This window comes from Mus caroli, chromosome 2 (genome assembly GCF_900094665.2).
Source record: "Mus caroli chromosome 2, CAROLI_EIJ_v1.1, whole genome shotgun sequence".
In the NCBI taxonomy this organism is placed as follows: domain Eukaryota; kingdom Metazoa; phylum Chordata; class Mammalia; order Rodentia; family Muridae; genus Mus; species Mus caroli.
In genome coordinates, this window is record NC_034571.1 from 102,018,444 (window position 1) to 102,035,371 (window position 16,928).

General features: G+C 36.0%; 1 pseudogene; it reads right to left on the reverse strand.

The window, feature by feature from the left end:
* Positions 1-12,360: 12,360 nt before the first annotated feature.
* LOC110306802 lies at positions 12,361-14,563 on the reverse strand (annotated as a pseudogene).
* Positions 14,564-16,928: the final 2,365 nt, after the last annotated feature.

Here is a 16,928-nt window from a genome sequence, read left to right on the forward strand (position 1 = left end):
CAAGCTGAACTTTGGCTGACTTTCTAATCCCAGCTCCCACTTATACCAGCAGCATCTCTCAGGGCTAGAACTTAATTATTCCAAGCTTATTTTTTATATAGTAAAAGTGGTAAATGCCTACTTGGAAGAACAATTATGGGATGAAATAATATTCCATAAAATAGCTCCCAGGCCACATATATCAGGTATTCCAAATTGTTATTCATTTGTCTTTCTCCAACATGGTGTCTACCCTATGATAGGGACTTTCAGGAAACATTATGTAGAATCTTGATTTCTATAAAAGCACTTAATAGTTACTATATATATGAGACAATGCAGTCATTGGATGCTAAGTCCTGAGCCTGTGATCTTGGTGCAATTTCAAGTCCTTTTACATTTGTTCAATATAGTGACATTCTGTAAAATGTTTCATTTAAAAAATAGTTTGTATACAATATGAGTTTGAAAGTAGAAAATTCTGCTAACTATAGAATTTCCAGAGAGAAATAAAAGACTATAAAAGACTTGCTTCATTCTGATCATATCTGTGGTTCAGAGGTTGAAGGATATTTAATCACATGATGACAATTGAGATTTGCTATTTACTCAAAAATGTTGTTTCTAGTTGTGGTGTGGTTTGAGGCCTTAGCACACAATTTTAGTCCTAAACAATGAATGTGAAGTTAGCTTGTAGAAAGAAGCATACATGTTTGAGAGTGATGTCTAATTGAGTGGCAAACAAAGTGATGAATCAGAGAATGATTTGACAAAATAGAATATGTTCAACTCTCACAAGGAGAGGAAAAAGAGGCTACTTAAAAGAGAGCAGTGTGGAAAAAAAAGAAAGAGAAGAGATTTTTACTGTGAGAGTTTTAATAAAACAGATTTACAAGAGAACAAGCTAGATGAAAGTGAAGACAGACCCAGCCAGAGAATGAGAATGAGCCAGAGTAGAACAAATTGCCAGAATTAGTTTGAGGCCAAACAGCAATTCAGGAGAAGCTGAGAAAAGCCAGATTGAATTAGTGAACATGGAGAGGATTTTGAGACAGAACAACTGAGTATAACCAGCTAGTCAGAGCTCAGAAACAGCTAGAGTGTACTTATTCAGTAGTAAGTCTCAGAAGCTAAAATGTTCTAGGCCTAGACAAGACTGGATGGAAGCTACACACTTCCAGGACTAGGTCCAGGTGAGCAGACTGAGGCAGTAAGCCTCAGAGATGACAATTACTTCCAGTGAATAAAAGTAGCTTTTAGGCAGAGGTTATCAAGATCAACCCCAAGAGGACTCAAGCTCTAAAGGGATGCATAGAAAGCTCTGAAAGAAGTTATCTCATAGTAACTATGTTCTACAGTTCAGTAATACAATCTAAATAAGCAAGATAATAGGCACATAGGAAAGATCCCAGAAATATTTCAAATGAGAAACTAGATATTGTCATATTCCTGTAGCACTGAGATATTATTATTCTTTCAGAAATCATATGTGGCAATACTCACAGAACATTGGTAATTGGATTAGTTCCTAAGCCTCAGTACCCAGTGTTCAAATCTGGATTGTGCCATATAAGTAGGATAGATTGCATTCATGGACAGTCTCAGCCTTTTGCTTTCCTAGAGGCAGATTGATACTATGTAGTCCAAAACCTTGACCAAAGAACTTTTGATGCTATCTGATTACACTTTAAATGATAGTGTGAGACACTGTAGTACATGGTCACTACACTGCACAGCACTCTAAGTCCTGGGATCTTACCTTCCAAAAACCAAGAGCCAAAATTAGACCTCATTGTGAGCAGAGATAAATTCTTTGCTATGAAGAACGGTAATGATAATGTATATCAAGATCTGTTGCACCTTAATCTCTATTCAATCATCTCCTAGACTTCTCTATTTCTTCCTTCTTCACCCCCTGTTTGATGTATCGTTTCCCTTGATTACATTGCCTTCTACTGATTGGAAATTTTTATCTATCTCTATTGATATTTTATCAATCTACTGGCTAATTCTTTGTTTCAACAAACATTTATTATGTGTACAGCATTCTAGAAGAAAAACAAGACATGACTAACACATTAATCCCTGGCTTAAGGGAGCTTAACATATAGTAGGGCAGACAGGTTTCTTTCATTAATTTAGTTAATGAATATTTATAAAATATCTACTCTGTGCCAGGATCTATGCTAGTTGTCAGGATATGTAATTATTGAGAATTACTGAGAGAGAAAAAATAAGACATAAGGAAACTATATGAATAATATGAATAATGAGGCAAAATTCTATTGGGTATTAGTATTATACTAAGGATCTAAGTATGACCAGAGTCCAGTATTTCATGATTGTCAACCACTCGTCCTAGGATGGTTTGATTTAATGTAATTTTATTTTATTCTGTGTATAGGTGTTTTGTTTGCATGTATTTCTGTGTACTGTATTCATGTCTGATGACCAGAGGCTTCTGATACCATGTTTTTAAAACTGGAGGTACAGATGGTTATAAGCCACCATGTGGATGCTTGAAATCAAAATCCTCTAAGGAAGCAGCCAGTGTTCTTAATCATTGAACAATATTTCTAACCCCAAAATCATTTTTTAAATTATCATTCATATCATTAATGGATGCATTTTACTGGATCATTTTTAAAATGTGTATATACTCAGTATGTTCCAACCTAAAATTTCAGTAATTATTATCTAAAACTAGGGAATTTATGAAAAGTGAGTCATTAGAGAACATTTTAGAACTACTATGGATATGTCTTTCTTGAGTCTAATAAGCCATAGATACTATTAAAATCCTACCACTAAAATTAGAAGGGATAGACGTTGGGGCTCACTGAAATGGTAAAAGGAGGGATTACCTGTTCAGATGTTGGTTATTATTTATTAATTTGTTTATTTATTTATCTAGTTCTTTGTTTCATTATTTAAAAATAATAGTCCATGCTGGCCTCTTATCTGTAGGAAACTCTTTTTCCCCAGCCTCCCAAATTGTGGAATTATAGATATGAGGCATCATACATAGCTTTTCAGATTATCAATATGGCACATCATACCTGGCTCTAAGGAACATCTCCATGAGACGTTCCTTGACGACTCCATGAGGAATATGTTCCTACAAAGACATAGGATGGAATGGATTAGAAGGTTCAAAGGTCAGTGAAGATATTGTTGAAATGCTGTTTCCCAGAAACAATTAGGATATGAACTAGAGCCAGAACTGAAGAATAGAGTTGGAAAGGAGGCACTGTTTATTTAGTAATTTGGAGATTTGAAGAATATATCTGAAGTACAGACTAACAAGTCAGCTTATCAGGTAAAGGCTTGCTGTGCATGCCAAGAAATTGGGAGTTTGATCTTTGGTATCTGTCTAAAAGTGAAATGATAAAACCAACTACCCAGAATTTTCTTCTAATCTCAGAACATGCGAAACAGCATTAACAGGTATGCATGCACACACATAAAAAGATATATGCAGACACAGAGAAATACAAAAACACACCAATAGTAATAATAATAAAATACTTTTTTCTGAAAAAGAATTGAAAAAGGAAAATCTAAGATAACTATTGGGTTTGCTATTCAAGTAGCAAACAAAAAAAAAAAAAAAACAAGCAACACAAGAAGTAGAATATTGTTTTGTTGTGAAGTTTTAATTTTTAGAGACTGGTTTCTTTGGACACTAAGTTGTGTCATATGATGTTTTTCTTTTTTTTTTTAATTACATCTTTTCCTCAATTACATTTCCAATGCTATCCCAAAAGTCCCCCATACCCTCCCCCCTACTTCCCTACCCACCCATTCCCATTTTTTTGGCCCTGGCGTTCCCCTGTACTGGAGAATATAAAGTTTGCATGTCCAATGGGCCTCTCTTTCCAGTGATGGCCGACTAGGCCATCTTTTGATACATATGCAGCTAGAGTCAAGAGCTCTGGGGTACTGGTTAGTTCATAATGTTGTTCTAGAAACTGTCTTTGAGAGAATATTTGGTGATGCAGACATTTGGGGGATGTTTTTCTGAGAATAGACATGTGGTGTTTTTCTGGAAGCAGCCTGGAAAAAGGGCATGTGATGTTTTGCTAGAGCAGACACGTGAGAAAACATGTGATGAGGGGGCATAAATATAACCCAGCTGACAATGGACTATGCTGTGTGGTATTGGCTGACCTTGCCACTCTTTGCTGGTCATTCTTGAGCTTTGCTGACATTGGTTTTAGAGAACAATGTTGTAGATATTAGTTCTGCCACTATTTGCTGGCCATCCTCTGTCCGGACTTTGTAGAGAAAAACACACCCAAGAACTTATGGTGGTGTTCTGGCAGATTCTTGCCCCTTCCATGGACTCAGGCCAACTGACAAAGCCTCCCGGTTTCTTCTGGGTAGAACTGCCATTGCTGATTCATGAATGGTTTTTGGGAGTGGATCAAGCTACCAAGGCTAAGTCATGTGAACTGAATTGCTGATATCCTAACAACACAGACTAGATTTGCCACAAAGAACTATTTCTAAACAGGTGCACATCCTCCTTTGCCCTACTAACCTTTCCTTTCCACTTTCACCAGTGGATCGTAGGCTAAAAGGGAGGTTAAAACCTTTAAGTATAGTTATTGGAGCAGGTTTTGAAAATATAAGCCTACAAGACAGGATCTCACATAATAGATCAGTCTTATCTGGAAATCCTTTCACATTAACTTGTTAAGCTTAGAAATGCAAGATGGAATTGCCATGTGCATCTTAGTGACAGTTTTGAAAGAAGTTGAGTTTCATTAGGTTCTTTGACCCTTCACTACATAAAAACTTAAGTAGACAATCTTATATCATCATTTCATGTGTACAATAAGTTTTGAGATAAGGTCCCTCTATATAGCTCTGACTATCCTAAAACTCTCTATGTAGGCCAGGCTGCCTTGATGTCACATAAATCTACCTGCCTCTGCCTTCCAATTGCTGGGACTAAGCCCAATCTGTACAGTTTTTAATGTCTTCATTAAAATATTTTTGAGAGTAATACAAAGTATCAATTCAGGGGCCGTTTACATACTAATTAAGTATTCTAACACTGTTTTATATAGTCTTAGCCCATCTTCACATAAAATTTAATTAAGATAATAAAACTTACCATTTTACATTAATGTATTCTTTTCCTCATCTTTTATGTTGAATTTTTTGGGAATTTCAGTCCAGATTTTCTTTTATCTGAGTCAAGTTCACTGGCATTCTAGAGTCCAACTTTCCACATTTCCAAAATGGGCTGATAATATTAATACCTATCACATGTGGTAAAGATTCAATTTCTAGGTGAAGTTGGGAAGTAATCCTCTGTTGAATAAAATTTTCTTTTGAATTGAATAATTTAAGCAGCAATGGAAAAAAATAGAGGACCACATTGGAAAACTAATTGTATAATATGTCTCATCCAATCTACCTTCGAAAAGGCAAAGCCGCCTAGCAACTATATCAAGACATCAGAAAAAGAAGCAGATATTTTTCTGATTAACTCCACGTTTTCCTCATTGTTGACGAGAACAAGGTTTTGCATCTCTCATTCACGTGCATGCTCAAATGGTCTTTCTCCTTCCTCTCTCACCCATGGCCTCCATGGTCTAAATCTGGTTGTGATTTGTGTGTGTCATTTTAGTGCCTTGCTGGTAAGGAATTGTCTAATGTAGAAAAAGGTTACACTCTCCTAGTACAAAATGAGTGCACCCAGCACAACTTAATCACATGTTTTCAACATCAGAAAATGTCAATAACAGAATTCAGAGAGCCCCTGGAAATGACAAAAAGAAGATATCAGCCTTCCCAGCATGAAGAATGTGGTTTCTATTTGCATGCTTCCCTCAATAGATCTAAAGACTTCAGTTCTAGAGAGCATAATTTATTTATTCTTAGTTGCCAGATAGCTTGTGCTGGATGCTTCCCACTCAGTCCTTTTGATCTGATGTCTACCCTCTACAACTGATGTTGGTAGACCATAATAACATGATCTCTCTCAATCTGGTCCAGCCTTTTTTTAGTCCAGCCAATGTGACCCTGAATCAAAGTCTGGAAAGAAAGAGTTTCCTAAGTGGTCCAAGTTTTATTCATCTAGATCTTTCTCTGAAATGTCCAAGTGGCTGAATCTTACTTCTTAACACTTTCTTCCTAAGTCATTTTCCTTGCTGCTTTTCATTAAACACTCCCTTCTCCTCCTCCTCCTCCTCCTCCTCCTCCTTCTCCTTCTCTTCTGCGGGCCTAGAACTACCTAAGCCCTGGCCAGATACTGACCACTGGACAATAGAAAAATGAAAATCAAAGAACCTAGAGAGATCCAGCACATAGAAGCCACACAACCAGCCACTAAACAGTCAATCTTTCCAGAGAATTTAACATGGTAAATGGGAACTGCAGGAAAGGGGAGTTCTCATCTTTCTCATGCTTAGAAGCATAGTTTTAAATCTTTACTAAGTTATGTTGACAATGCATAAAAAATGTATATATTAGGACTGTCTTTTATTATTTCTTAGAAGCCAAAATATCAGAATTAAATTTAGATTTCATAGTTTCCCCTTTTTCCTAGTTTATTGGTGATAAATATTGTCAGTATTGTGGATTGAAAACATTCTGTAGGAGTAGAAGATAGTACATGGGCGTAGACTACTGAAGAAAATGTCATAATGTAAAGTTCTACCTCAGATATGCATACTCTGGAACTTGGCAAGCTCTAGAAAGAAAATAATCATAAAAATATGAATTTATCTATAAAAAAGGATGTTCACCTGTGGCAATCATGAAAAAGACAAATGAACTAATTGAAAGGTACAGCAAAGGACAAGAGAATAATTTTGTACCTGAAACATGTATAGTAAACAGTAATTAAAAGAAACATATGCATATATATCTCTATATATATACATATATATATAATTAAACACTTGTGATTTTCTTATTTTCTAAGTAGTCATTTTAATGAGCATATATATTATAATGACTTTCTAAAAAAAATCACACATATGTGCAAGATAATCTTGAGGCTCTGGAAGTGTGTGTAAAAAACACAATCTCTGGCTGGGCTATCGTACTGTGAACGTATGATTTTCAAGCTTACTGTGCTCCCACCGCAGCCTGAAAACCAATATCAATTTTTTCAGTGTTATTAGACTTTAAAATTATTTTTTTAAAAAATACTTGTTGCCTTAATAAAAATTCATGTTAAATTTCCCTCCACCGGATGCAATAACAAGTGTTTATATTTTTATGTTTATCCTGCTGAAATCAAATATAATATTTATCTACTGTAACTCTAAAGTCGTGAAATTCTCTTCCATTCAAATTCTCACGACACAATTTTCATTTTTTTTTTTTTTTGCTTTGTGGCTCAATTAAAATTTGATATAGGAGTGGAGACTATTCCTTCATGGCATAAGTTATGAAGCAAATGCATCAAAATTCCAAAAAAAAACCCCACTACCTGAATAAATGTTTTGTTATTTCCTAAATATATATTCCTAAAAGGATCTACTAATTCTTTTCTAAGCTCAAATGAGTTTTTCTGTACTTTGAACTGCAGATAAATGACTATAATACATTTAATATGGTAAAATATAGTGACAAAATGCTACATTGGAAGACATTCAGTAGATTTAAAATTTATATAGATATTAATCAGAAGAGCCAGGAGGCTGTTTCTTTGTTTCTCTTTGTCACAAACCCATGTGAGACTTTGAACAAGCCAGTGGATCTTAATGCTTACAATGTTCAACATCCTTCCAGCAGTGTGAGGGGGCATGTTGTGAATATTGCTGAGGACACTCTGGGTTAATTCTGGTTCTACTGGCCTGTTTGTGGTTTGTGAGAGCATCTTGTAGATCTCAGGAAAATGATACAGAAATTTTGGTCACAGAAATTGGCAGGAAACATAAGTTGACTTTGGTGCTGATATGCTGATGGGATGATGGCTATGAAGAAAGACTTGCAGCATCCTCTGAATCACTTCCTCTGCCAGACAGCAAAGATGGAGAGTACAGAGACTCTGCAGTGACTGAGTACCTAGAAACTGACCCAGGGTTGATCTCCAAGGATCATGTGGTGAGAACCACACCTGGAAGCTCAGCTGCTTTTGTCTCCCAGCAGATCCCGACTCCCTCTTGCCTTGTTAACATGGGAGAGTCCAATGGTGAACTGAGTACCCGCTGCACTCTAAGTCTATTCAAGATAGAAGGAAAAGATGCACATGATGAAAGGGGTTAAAGGGGACTTTTGACCCAAGAACATGTTACTGACAGAAAATAAGATCTGAGTATAAAAATGCACTTTTCTCATAGTATGAGACATATATATATATGTCTATATATATATATATATATATATATATATATATATATATACTATATATATATATTCATATATATATATATATATATATATATATATATATATATATATACTATATATATATATTCACATACAAACTAAACAAAGAATACCAATGGGGAAAGTTATCTAGTTGCCAGTTGTTTCAACCCAGTCTTGTGTAAAGATCAACTAAGATCATGTGTAGAAGAAGGGAACAATAAAGGAATGAATGACTCTACACCTCTATTCATTTTCATTGCTGAATAGAAGCTTTTAGTTTTCTTACTCTTCACCCCCTTCTCATTTCCTTCTTCCTTCTCTTCCCTCTCACAATATAAAAAGTATATACATATATATGTATGCAATAGATATATGAGTTTATTTATACATATATACAAGTCATTATGAGATATGCAAGTACATTTTTATACTGACCCATGTAATAGATATAATTTATTCTCCATTTTCTTAATCAGGAAGCAAAAAATAGTGTTGGTTAAGTGACATCTCAAGGTCACAAATCTAACTAGTGACAAAGCTTGGGCTTTTGGTCCTTGACAGTCAGATTGGGAGGATAGGAAAAGTTCTTCTTTCTTTTTCTTTTTTCTTTTTCCATTTTTTCCTCCAGCTTAGAACATCCGGCCCATGATGAGTAAGCAGACACCAAGGTACTTTTTTAAATTCCTAAAGATATAACTTGGATGCTTCTAAGGATCAGCCAACTTTTCCTTTATAGTCTTGTTTTCTATCCTGGCCATGGGCAAAGTAGCATTATCATCCTATGAGTCATCATGCTAATAAAGATATCTAATTTGAAGGTAACCCCTTCTCACTATGTAGTGTGGTTAGCCCTCTCCTTTGCTTCCCAACCTTTTCAACTTCTGTCAGGACCCACTGTCTGAAGGCAAAACATCACTGAAGCCAGTTACGTGAAGTGAAGAGATCCTAAAATATTGCCAAGCCATGACTATGGAAGGGTCCTCACAGAGCTGCTAGAGAGGACTGACACAACTGGCTGTCTTAGACATGGTAAAAATGTATGAAGGAATCTAACTATATGATAGAGATTACAAAGAGTTCATCTATTCAAAGATGCTAGGAGTGGTCAGGGAATGAGAGAGAGGAGTTGTGGTCATATACACAGGCATCATTTTTCTGTTCTGTCAAGTTCCCAAAGCAATCTTTATCTTGATTTGTGAATTCATTTATTTTTCTGCATTCTGGGTATTTCTTTTTATATCTATGTCTTCAAATTTCAGAATTAATTTATTAAAAAGATGACACACAGGTCATAGCCCCGAGTTTTGCAGAGAGGATATGTTTGAAAGTCTCCGCTTGCTGAAAGGATATGCTTTGTATGAATAGAAGGTCAGTGAGGAGTTCTGAATAATGTTATCTCTGGAGCATTCTTTCCTAAAGGGAATCATTGTTCTACGTGACTTTTCTCACTAAAATAATTCCACAAGATGAGACTCATTCTCACCTACACTGGTCCCAGGTATAAACATGTGACCCAAGCCTTGACTGTAATGGTAGCTACTTCCCACGCAAGACAAAAGCCAACCCAATCAGAGCTTTCCAGACAGGACAGCAGCCAAACCAGAAGAGTTGTTCTTGCTGTGTTCTGAATTCAGGTGCTGCAAAGCCTAAATAACTTTGCAATGGCATGGGGTCTTCTGAGAAGTAATCAGACAAAGGTAGGAAAGGGTTAAAGAGGAAGGAAAGGAGAAGGAGCGGGGAGGGAGAGACAGACATAGAGACAGAGACAGAGAAAGACAGACACACAGAGGGGAGAGAGAGAGGGAGAGAGAGAGAGAGAGAGAGAGAGAGAGGGAACATGCCTTGGAAAAATCTGAAAAATCTTGAATTTGACTGTATTTAAAAAAAAAAAAAGGCACTCTTTTCCTTCCTAGTTTTAAGTCAATAAACTAATGCTCAATTTCTGCTGGTTTTCCCCTAGTGACAGAGAACTGGCCAAGCTTATAGTTCATGGGATTTCCTACAATCCTTTCCCATATTTTGGATTCTGCCATTCTTTTCAGAGGAAAATAGGATGGATCTTTGTTGGCTTGTGGCAACTCAGCGTACTACCAAGTGAAGGCTGAGAGACTTATGTTGGAAAAATCTATAATAATGAGAATTTTATTTTCGGCCTTAAATCTCTTTTTCTAGTAATGGGATGGGGGGTGTTCCATACTTGGAATGAATACTGATAGTGTCCTTAGAAGACAGAGTCTTTATGATCTACCTTTCTCTCTGTCATCTTGATTAAAGTCTCATCCACGTTTTTACATCATACAGTATTGCTATCAAATGAATGATAACTATTTTACAAGTAGTTTTAGGATTTAAAAAATTACATATGAATATGATTGTCAGACATAAATGTCTTCTAGATATTTCTTTATTTATGACATTTATAGACAAATAAAGAGAAAAAATAGAATATAGATAGATAGATAGATACAGTACTATAATATATGTACATGATGATGATGCCAGAAAGACAGAAAAACAAAGTTGAAGTGTAACTTAAATTAGTGTGGTTATGGAAGGCATCATAAAGAAATAGTACTGACAGAGACCTAAATGAAGTGCAATAACCCACATGATCATCTTGGGATGAACATTCTAGCCAGAGAACATTGCCACTGAAATGTGTGAGGACCACAGAAGTAGCCATGGGGTTCATAGCAGAAAAAACATGGGAGAAATGGTGAGGACAGCCTCATTTTTTTGATAGTATAACTCCAGACTTCTCTGTTGCTTGCTATACAAAACTCTAAGCTTATAGGCCATAAGGGCAGATCTATATTCATGCTCTCAGTGCCTGGCACATTACTACCAAATAGTAGAGGCTAAAATGTTCAGTCAGCAATTATTATGAATTATGCATTTGTGACTAAATTACTGGGTTCTCAGCAAATGCTTGTCAGATTTGCATCTGAATAATATATTTGAGTTAGGCCAGATGTGACATGTTTAAATACTACAGGAACTATGTATATTGTAAAAATGGTGTAGAAGTTGGAATCTTTTGGTTTGCCCTGTGTTTTTTCTCTGTGCTGGAGGGCAAATCCAGAACTTCCTTGGTAGGCATGTTTGTGATCACAGAGCTACACATAGTCCTCATCTGGAGTTTGTTTGTTGTTGTTTTCTTAGCTTTGCTTTGCTTTGATGGTGGGTTTTTTTTCCTTCTTTTCTTTTTCACCCTTTAGTTCTTTTTAGTCAAATGAGGTAACTTCTATGAAGGGGTATGGGGTGGTAAAGAAATGCTGTTGGATGTATTTTTGTATAAGGCATCTGATTAGTTAATGCAATAAATGTGCTACAAAAATTATTTCATGACTTACTCTTTTTTGAGCGTTAAATTCTAATGCTTCACCCCAGTTACCTCAGTTCACATTCCTTCACTCTTGTATATTTACTTTATGTTCTTGTTTTATGACTAGTGCTGAAATATTCACAATTATTTATACCCTTACAATATTTTACTGCTTTAGAACTTCCCCTCAAGTTTAAACTGTAGCACATTCTGCTTTAATACCACAAATATCTGTGCAATTGGGAGATGCAAAATAACACAGAGATCAGAAGACAAGCACATCTCAAAGAGAGAAAATCTGATTAGAGAGAAGGCACCAGGAACTGTGTTCTGTTGGATTGCATGTAAACACGATTGGAGAGACTTTCACAGTGAAGCAGGAACTTCAATATCATTTCACAGGCATATCCTATGGACAGGAGATAGCCTTGTTCCTGACCCTCTGCCTCCAAATCTTTACAGTGCAGTGTACTGTACTTGATGCTGGGAAATAAGTGCCCACACAGCAGCAATTCAATAGGGCAAGAGAAGTGCGAGCCCTCAGATCTGCTTTCCCTCTCCCCCACACAGTGTCAATGCCTCAAAATGGCTGTATATCAAGTGGGAAATAAAAAATCAAAATGGAGTCCTAAAGGGCCCAGGCAAATACACTGTTTCTATCCATGCTCTTCAATCAGGTGGCATCCTGGGGGAGGGACGTGCCACATATGGCCTTCTTTCTAGGTGGTGACAATGAGCGCCTTGAGGTCCATCCTCTCCTGGAATTGGGACACTTTCAGAGCAATGGAGATCAGGGGCACCAGCATGACACGGGGTCCTGGTTGATCTTGGCAACATCCTTCTTGTAGCTATCAATATACAGCCACATGGTAGCCCCTAGACGCCCAGTGCCACTCAGTCTGAAGATGATACAAGAACCATCTGCAAAAGTAAGCTGCAAGCCTTGATTTTTTGAAATGCTTCCATCTACTGAGTCACTCTATTCAAAGTTATCAGCTTTCTCCAAAGGTAGAGTTTATCTTTTGCTCAGAACTGCTTCCCCACAAAGGAGTGGTCCAGCATCAGAGCCTCCAGGTCCTTTATCATTTTGCTTGCACCCTCAGTTTCCACCTCCTTGTAGTCATACCTGGTAAAGAAGTTGCAACCAAGCTTCTACCAGTGGTCTTTGAGGATATCCTCCAGGCTCTGTTTGTGGATGGCCAAAATGTAGAGCCACGCTAGGAAAGTCCACAGTCCATCTTTCTCTCAGATGTGGTCTGAACTAGTTCCAAAGTACTCCTCTCCACAGACGGACAGTTTGCTTACATCCATCAAATTCTCCAAAAGTGTCCAGCTAGTTGGAATCTCACCCAAAGCGATCTTTGTGGCATTTGCTACCCAGTTCAGAGCACCACTTGTGGGAATGCTTCATGCAAAGTCAGGGACCCCGATCTGCTGGAAATATGGAATGCTGAAGATATTGGCAGCGATGACAGCCACAGAGTCAGAAGGGTTCACAAAGAACCCATACATGCCCAGAATCATGTTCTGATCCCCATCACCATCAAAGGCAGCCCTGAAATCATGCTCTCCTGAGTTCATCGTCTCCACCAGGTAGGTGAGGTTAGGGTCAGGTTGGGTGGCCTCCAAAGTCGTCCAGGGGAGCAGAGTTCATAACAGAGTTCACAGGGGCACCAAGTTATTCACAGAGGATCTTCTTTACATACATTCCCACGAGATTTTTATATTTATGCAAAATCTGTTTCAAACAGAATTAGCGGTATTTGGGGAAATATAAATTTTATGATTCATGAATGCTTCTAAAATGTGCGACAAAGTAAATTGAAGCCAAACAAAAGAAAAAGGTTGAAACCACATTCATGAAAATTTATTTATTTTCAGGACTGTGAATAAATAAATGAAATGTGGAACCTGTAACACTGAGTAGACATCAATGATAAAATTATGGTTGATAAAAATTAAGCAAACAAAAAGATGGCAAGATGTAAAGTATGATGTTTATTTCCTAATCTTAAATAGCTACTTAAATGGTATGCTTAAAGCTAATGAGTTGTTTATGACTGAAGCAGATGAGCATTTAACCTACTCTAAAACTTCTATGATAAGAAGTATAATAGCACCAAAGATATCATATATATATATATATGTGTGTGTGTATGTGTGTGTGTGTGTGTGTGTGTGTGTATATATATATATATATATATATATATATATATATATATATATATATACATTCACACCGACACCAATGATCCCTTGTGGCCCAATGAATAAGACATCTGCTTTCAGAAAAATGTGCATGTAGCACCATTGGTCATTATAAAAATTCAATAGATAAGTTTGAATAATAGAAGTTCCATCTTTAATGCCCGTGGCTCTTGCTACCACTAAAGGCCTTGTGAATGTCTGTGGTCTGTGCTGCATCCTGAAGCTATGTTAATGACTATGAGTCATAGGGCCCTTTGGGGGCCATACTAATAGGAGTGGCCTTCACTCCCACGTGCGGTCAGGGTGATGACTGTAGTCTGTCTGACACCAAGCATCTGGGTCTGTGGGCCTACTGAAGCTGGGGACTGTGTTCATTGTTTGTGCTGCCACCTAAGACCATGTGAACGCCTACGATCCATGCTTCCACTGACTATAAAGAGCAAAAGAGCTACTTTGGCATTGCTATCAAAGACTGCAAATGTACAACTGAGAAAGAGGGACATAGAGGGTTTCTGTGACAACTTCTACCCTCACTCCAACTCCCAATAGCCCCTAAAGTAGCAGCCTAAACAGGAAGGCATTGAAGAGAACTCTTAAAAAGTGTGACACGACTGTAGAAGTTGGTGCTACACAAATGATGGTTTCTGGCGGAGGGGGTTCGGTGTAGAAAGCCTCAGTTCTATTTAAGGAGCAGGTCACAGTGAGTTCAATCATGTTCCAGTGAGTATAAAGATAACACAAATTGGACATTTTTTATTTCAATTTTAACTTTTTGTGGTGAGAAGAGATCACCAAGGTGGGGTGTATATATGGAAAGACTGGGAAATGAGTGTGATTGAGGTGCATGATATGAAATTGAAATATAAAAGAACCAATAGATATGTTATATTTTTATAAAAGATCTGATTTTAGTATATAAAATTATTATTAAAATCTAATAAAAAGCATTTGAAATGTAAATGAAGAAAATACCTAGTAAAAATATAATATAAAATAAAAATAAAAAAATAAAAAAATAAAATCTAATAAAATAAAATACTATATTTGAGACAGGTTCTCACATATCCTAGACTGTCCTCAAACTCCATGTGCAGCTGAAGATGACCTTAAATTTTGGATCTTCATGTCTGGCATGTATGGTGCAAGCTTTATGACCCAGGAATTTGCTCGTGTTAGGCAGCTATATCCTCAAGTCCAAAAACACAGTCCTTCTAGTTCCTCCAAACCTAGGGAAAACAAAGCATAAATATAGTATAGTTTATAAAAGCTATATTATTAAATATAAGATCAAAAATACCAGATATACAAATAATAGCAGTGGGTTTCCTTAACTTAGCTATTAAGAAAAAAAAAAAAAAAAAGAATTTGGAGATTGAGAGTCCAATCCCAGTTCTGTGGCATATGCACTCGGAAGTGATGACGCAGTTAGGGGTGTGAACAAACAAACAAAAGTATAAAAGGTATACCAGCTAAGTCTAAACAATAGAGGTTACTGTCATGCTAGATGATATTAAAATCTAATAAAAATCAGTAAAAACATCAAGGGACTTTGAAAATAACCAAGCTTTTATTTTAGATTATTTGGCAGGGGTTAGTGATGTATCTCAGTAGGTACTGTTGTTTGTTGTCAAACCTGACAACATTTCTTCCCAGGTTCCCACAGAATAGAAAAAAAAAAATTGAGGCCTACAAGTTATTCTTAGACTTTCATAAGTTTCTGTGGATGAGCACACTGTAAGCAAACAAATGCAAAACCACTTTTTTTTTTTACTTTTATCATTTTACGCTTTAATCAGTTTTATCATTTTTACATTATTTTGTCAATTTTACCTTGTTTCGCTTTGAGTTAATCTAATGTGCTCTCTTATATTCTAGCTGCAGCTAGACTAGGAAGTTCTTTACAGTCATTCCTCTTCCAGTACAGAATGAAGCCTAGAGTCTGCTACTACATAATTAAAAGACATGCAGCCTTAATAAAGATGTATTTCTTTAGAACAGTAAATAATCACAGCACAGGCCTGTTAGAAAGTGTTCCACTCATAAGAAAACAACATCATTTTGATTCCCTTTTTTTTTCTAATTCTAACAATTATATATTGTTTTGAACTAAATTATAAAGTAAAATAATACATGTAGACATTAAGAAAATAGAAATATGTTAGGTATATGTGCTTTTAATTACTAATCTGAGGGTACATTAATTCAGATAAAAATTGTACATATTCCTAACTCTAAAGAAACACCACTATAAAGCACATATAACTTAAATATATGTACATATCCTATAATAAGAAAATAAAATCTTCAAATGTTAAAAATTTATTAAATATAACTACATATTGGGTTAATAAATTTTCTATAAATTGCAGAATTAAGAACAAGATCAAGATAATATTCCCTAACAAAAATATGTGAAATAAAACAGTAAGGCAAAGGAGAAAGGGACTTCAAAAGGAAAAACTAGAAATCAACAGTAAGGAATATAAAACAGAAACGGACCTTACAGAAATTCTAAGATTCTCTCTGTGTTGCATAACTATGAGAGCAAAGGTGTCAAAAGTGAATCTGAGAGTCAACTTTTAAAAAATTCCTAACTTATATAACTGCCATTCTGTATTTATACTAAAAAAGTCAAGAAAAATTCAGTCTTATACATGAATGAAAGAACTAAATGAATCATTAGAAAAACTGATTAATCAATAGTTTTCAAAGCATATTTTTTCATAGATGTGGCAATGGCACTTCATAAAATGTAACACCCTCTTTTGAAAACACATCTTAATAAAATTAAAAGAAGATTCAGAGCCAGAATTCTAATTAATGAGGAAAATAATAAGGCCATTCTCACAAAGTAAAAGACATTAAAATAAGCTTTTTCTTGATACTAGTGTTGAACGTACTGTGCAGTATTTAACTAATGCAACAGGAAAAGAAAACTCATAAAAGAGGGGTAGGTAGTACGTAAATGTTGAAAGTAAAACCATTATTATCTGTAAATATGGAAATGATTTTGTAAATCCAAAGCAGAGATAAGAAACCATTACAAGTTAACACAGTAACCATGCATGATCGTCACATA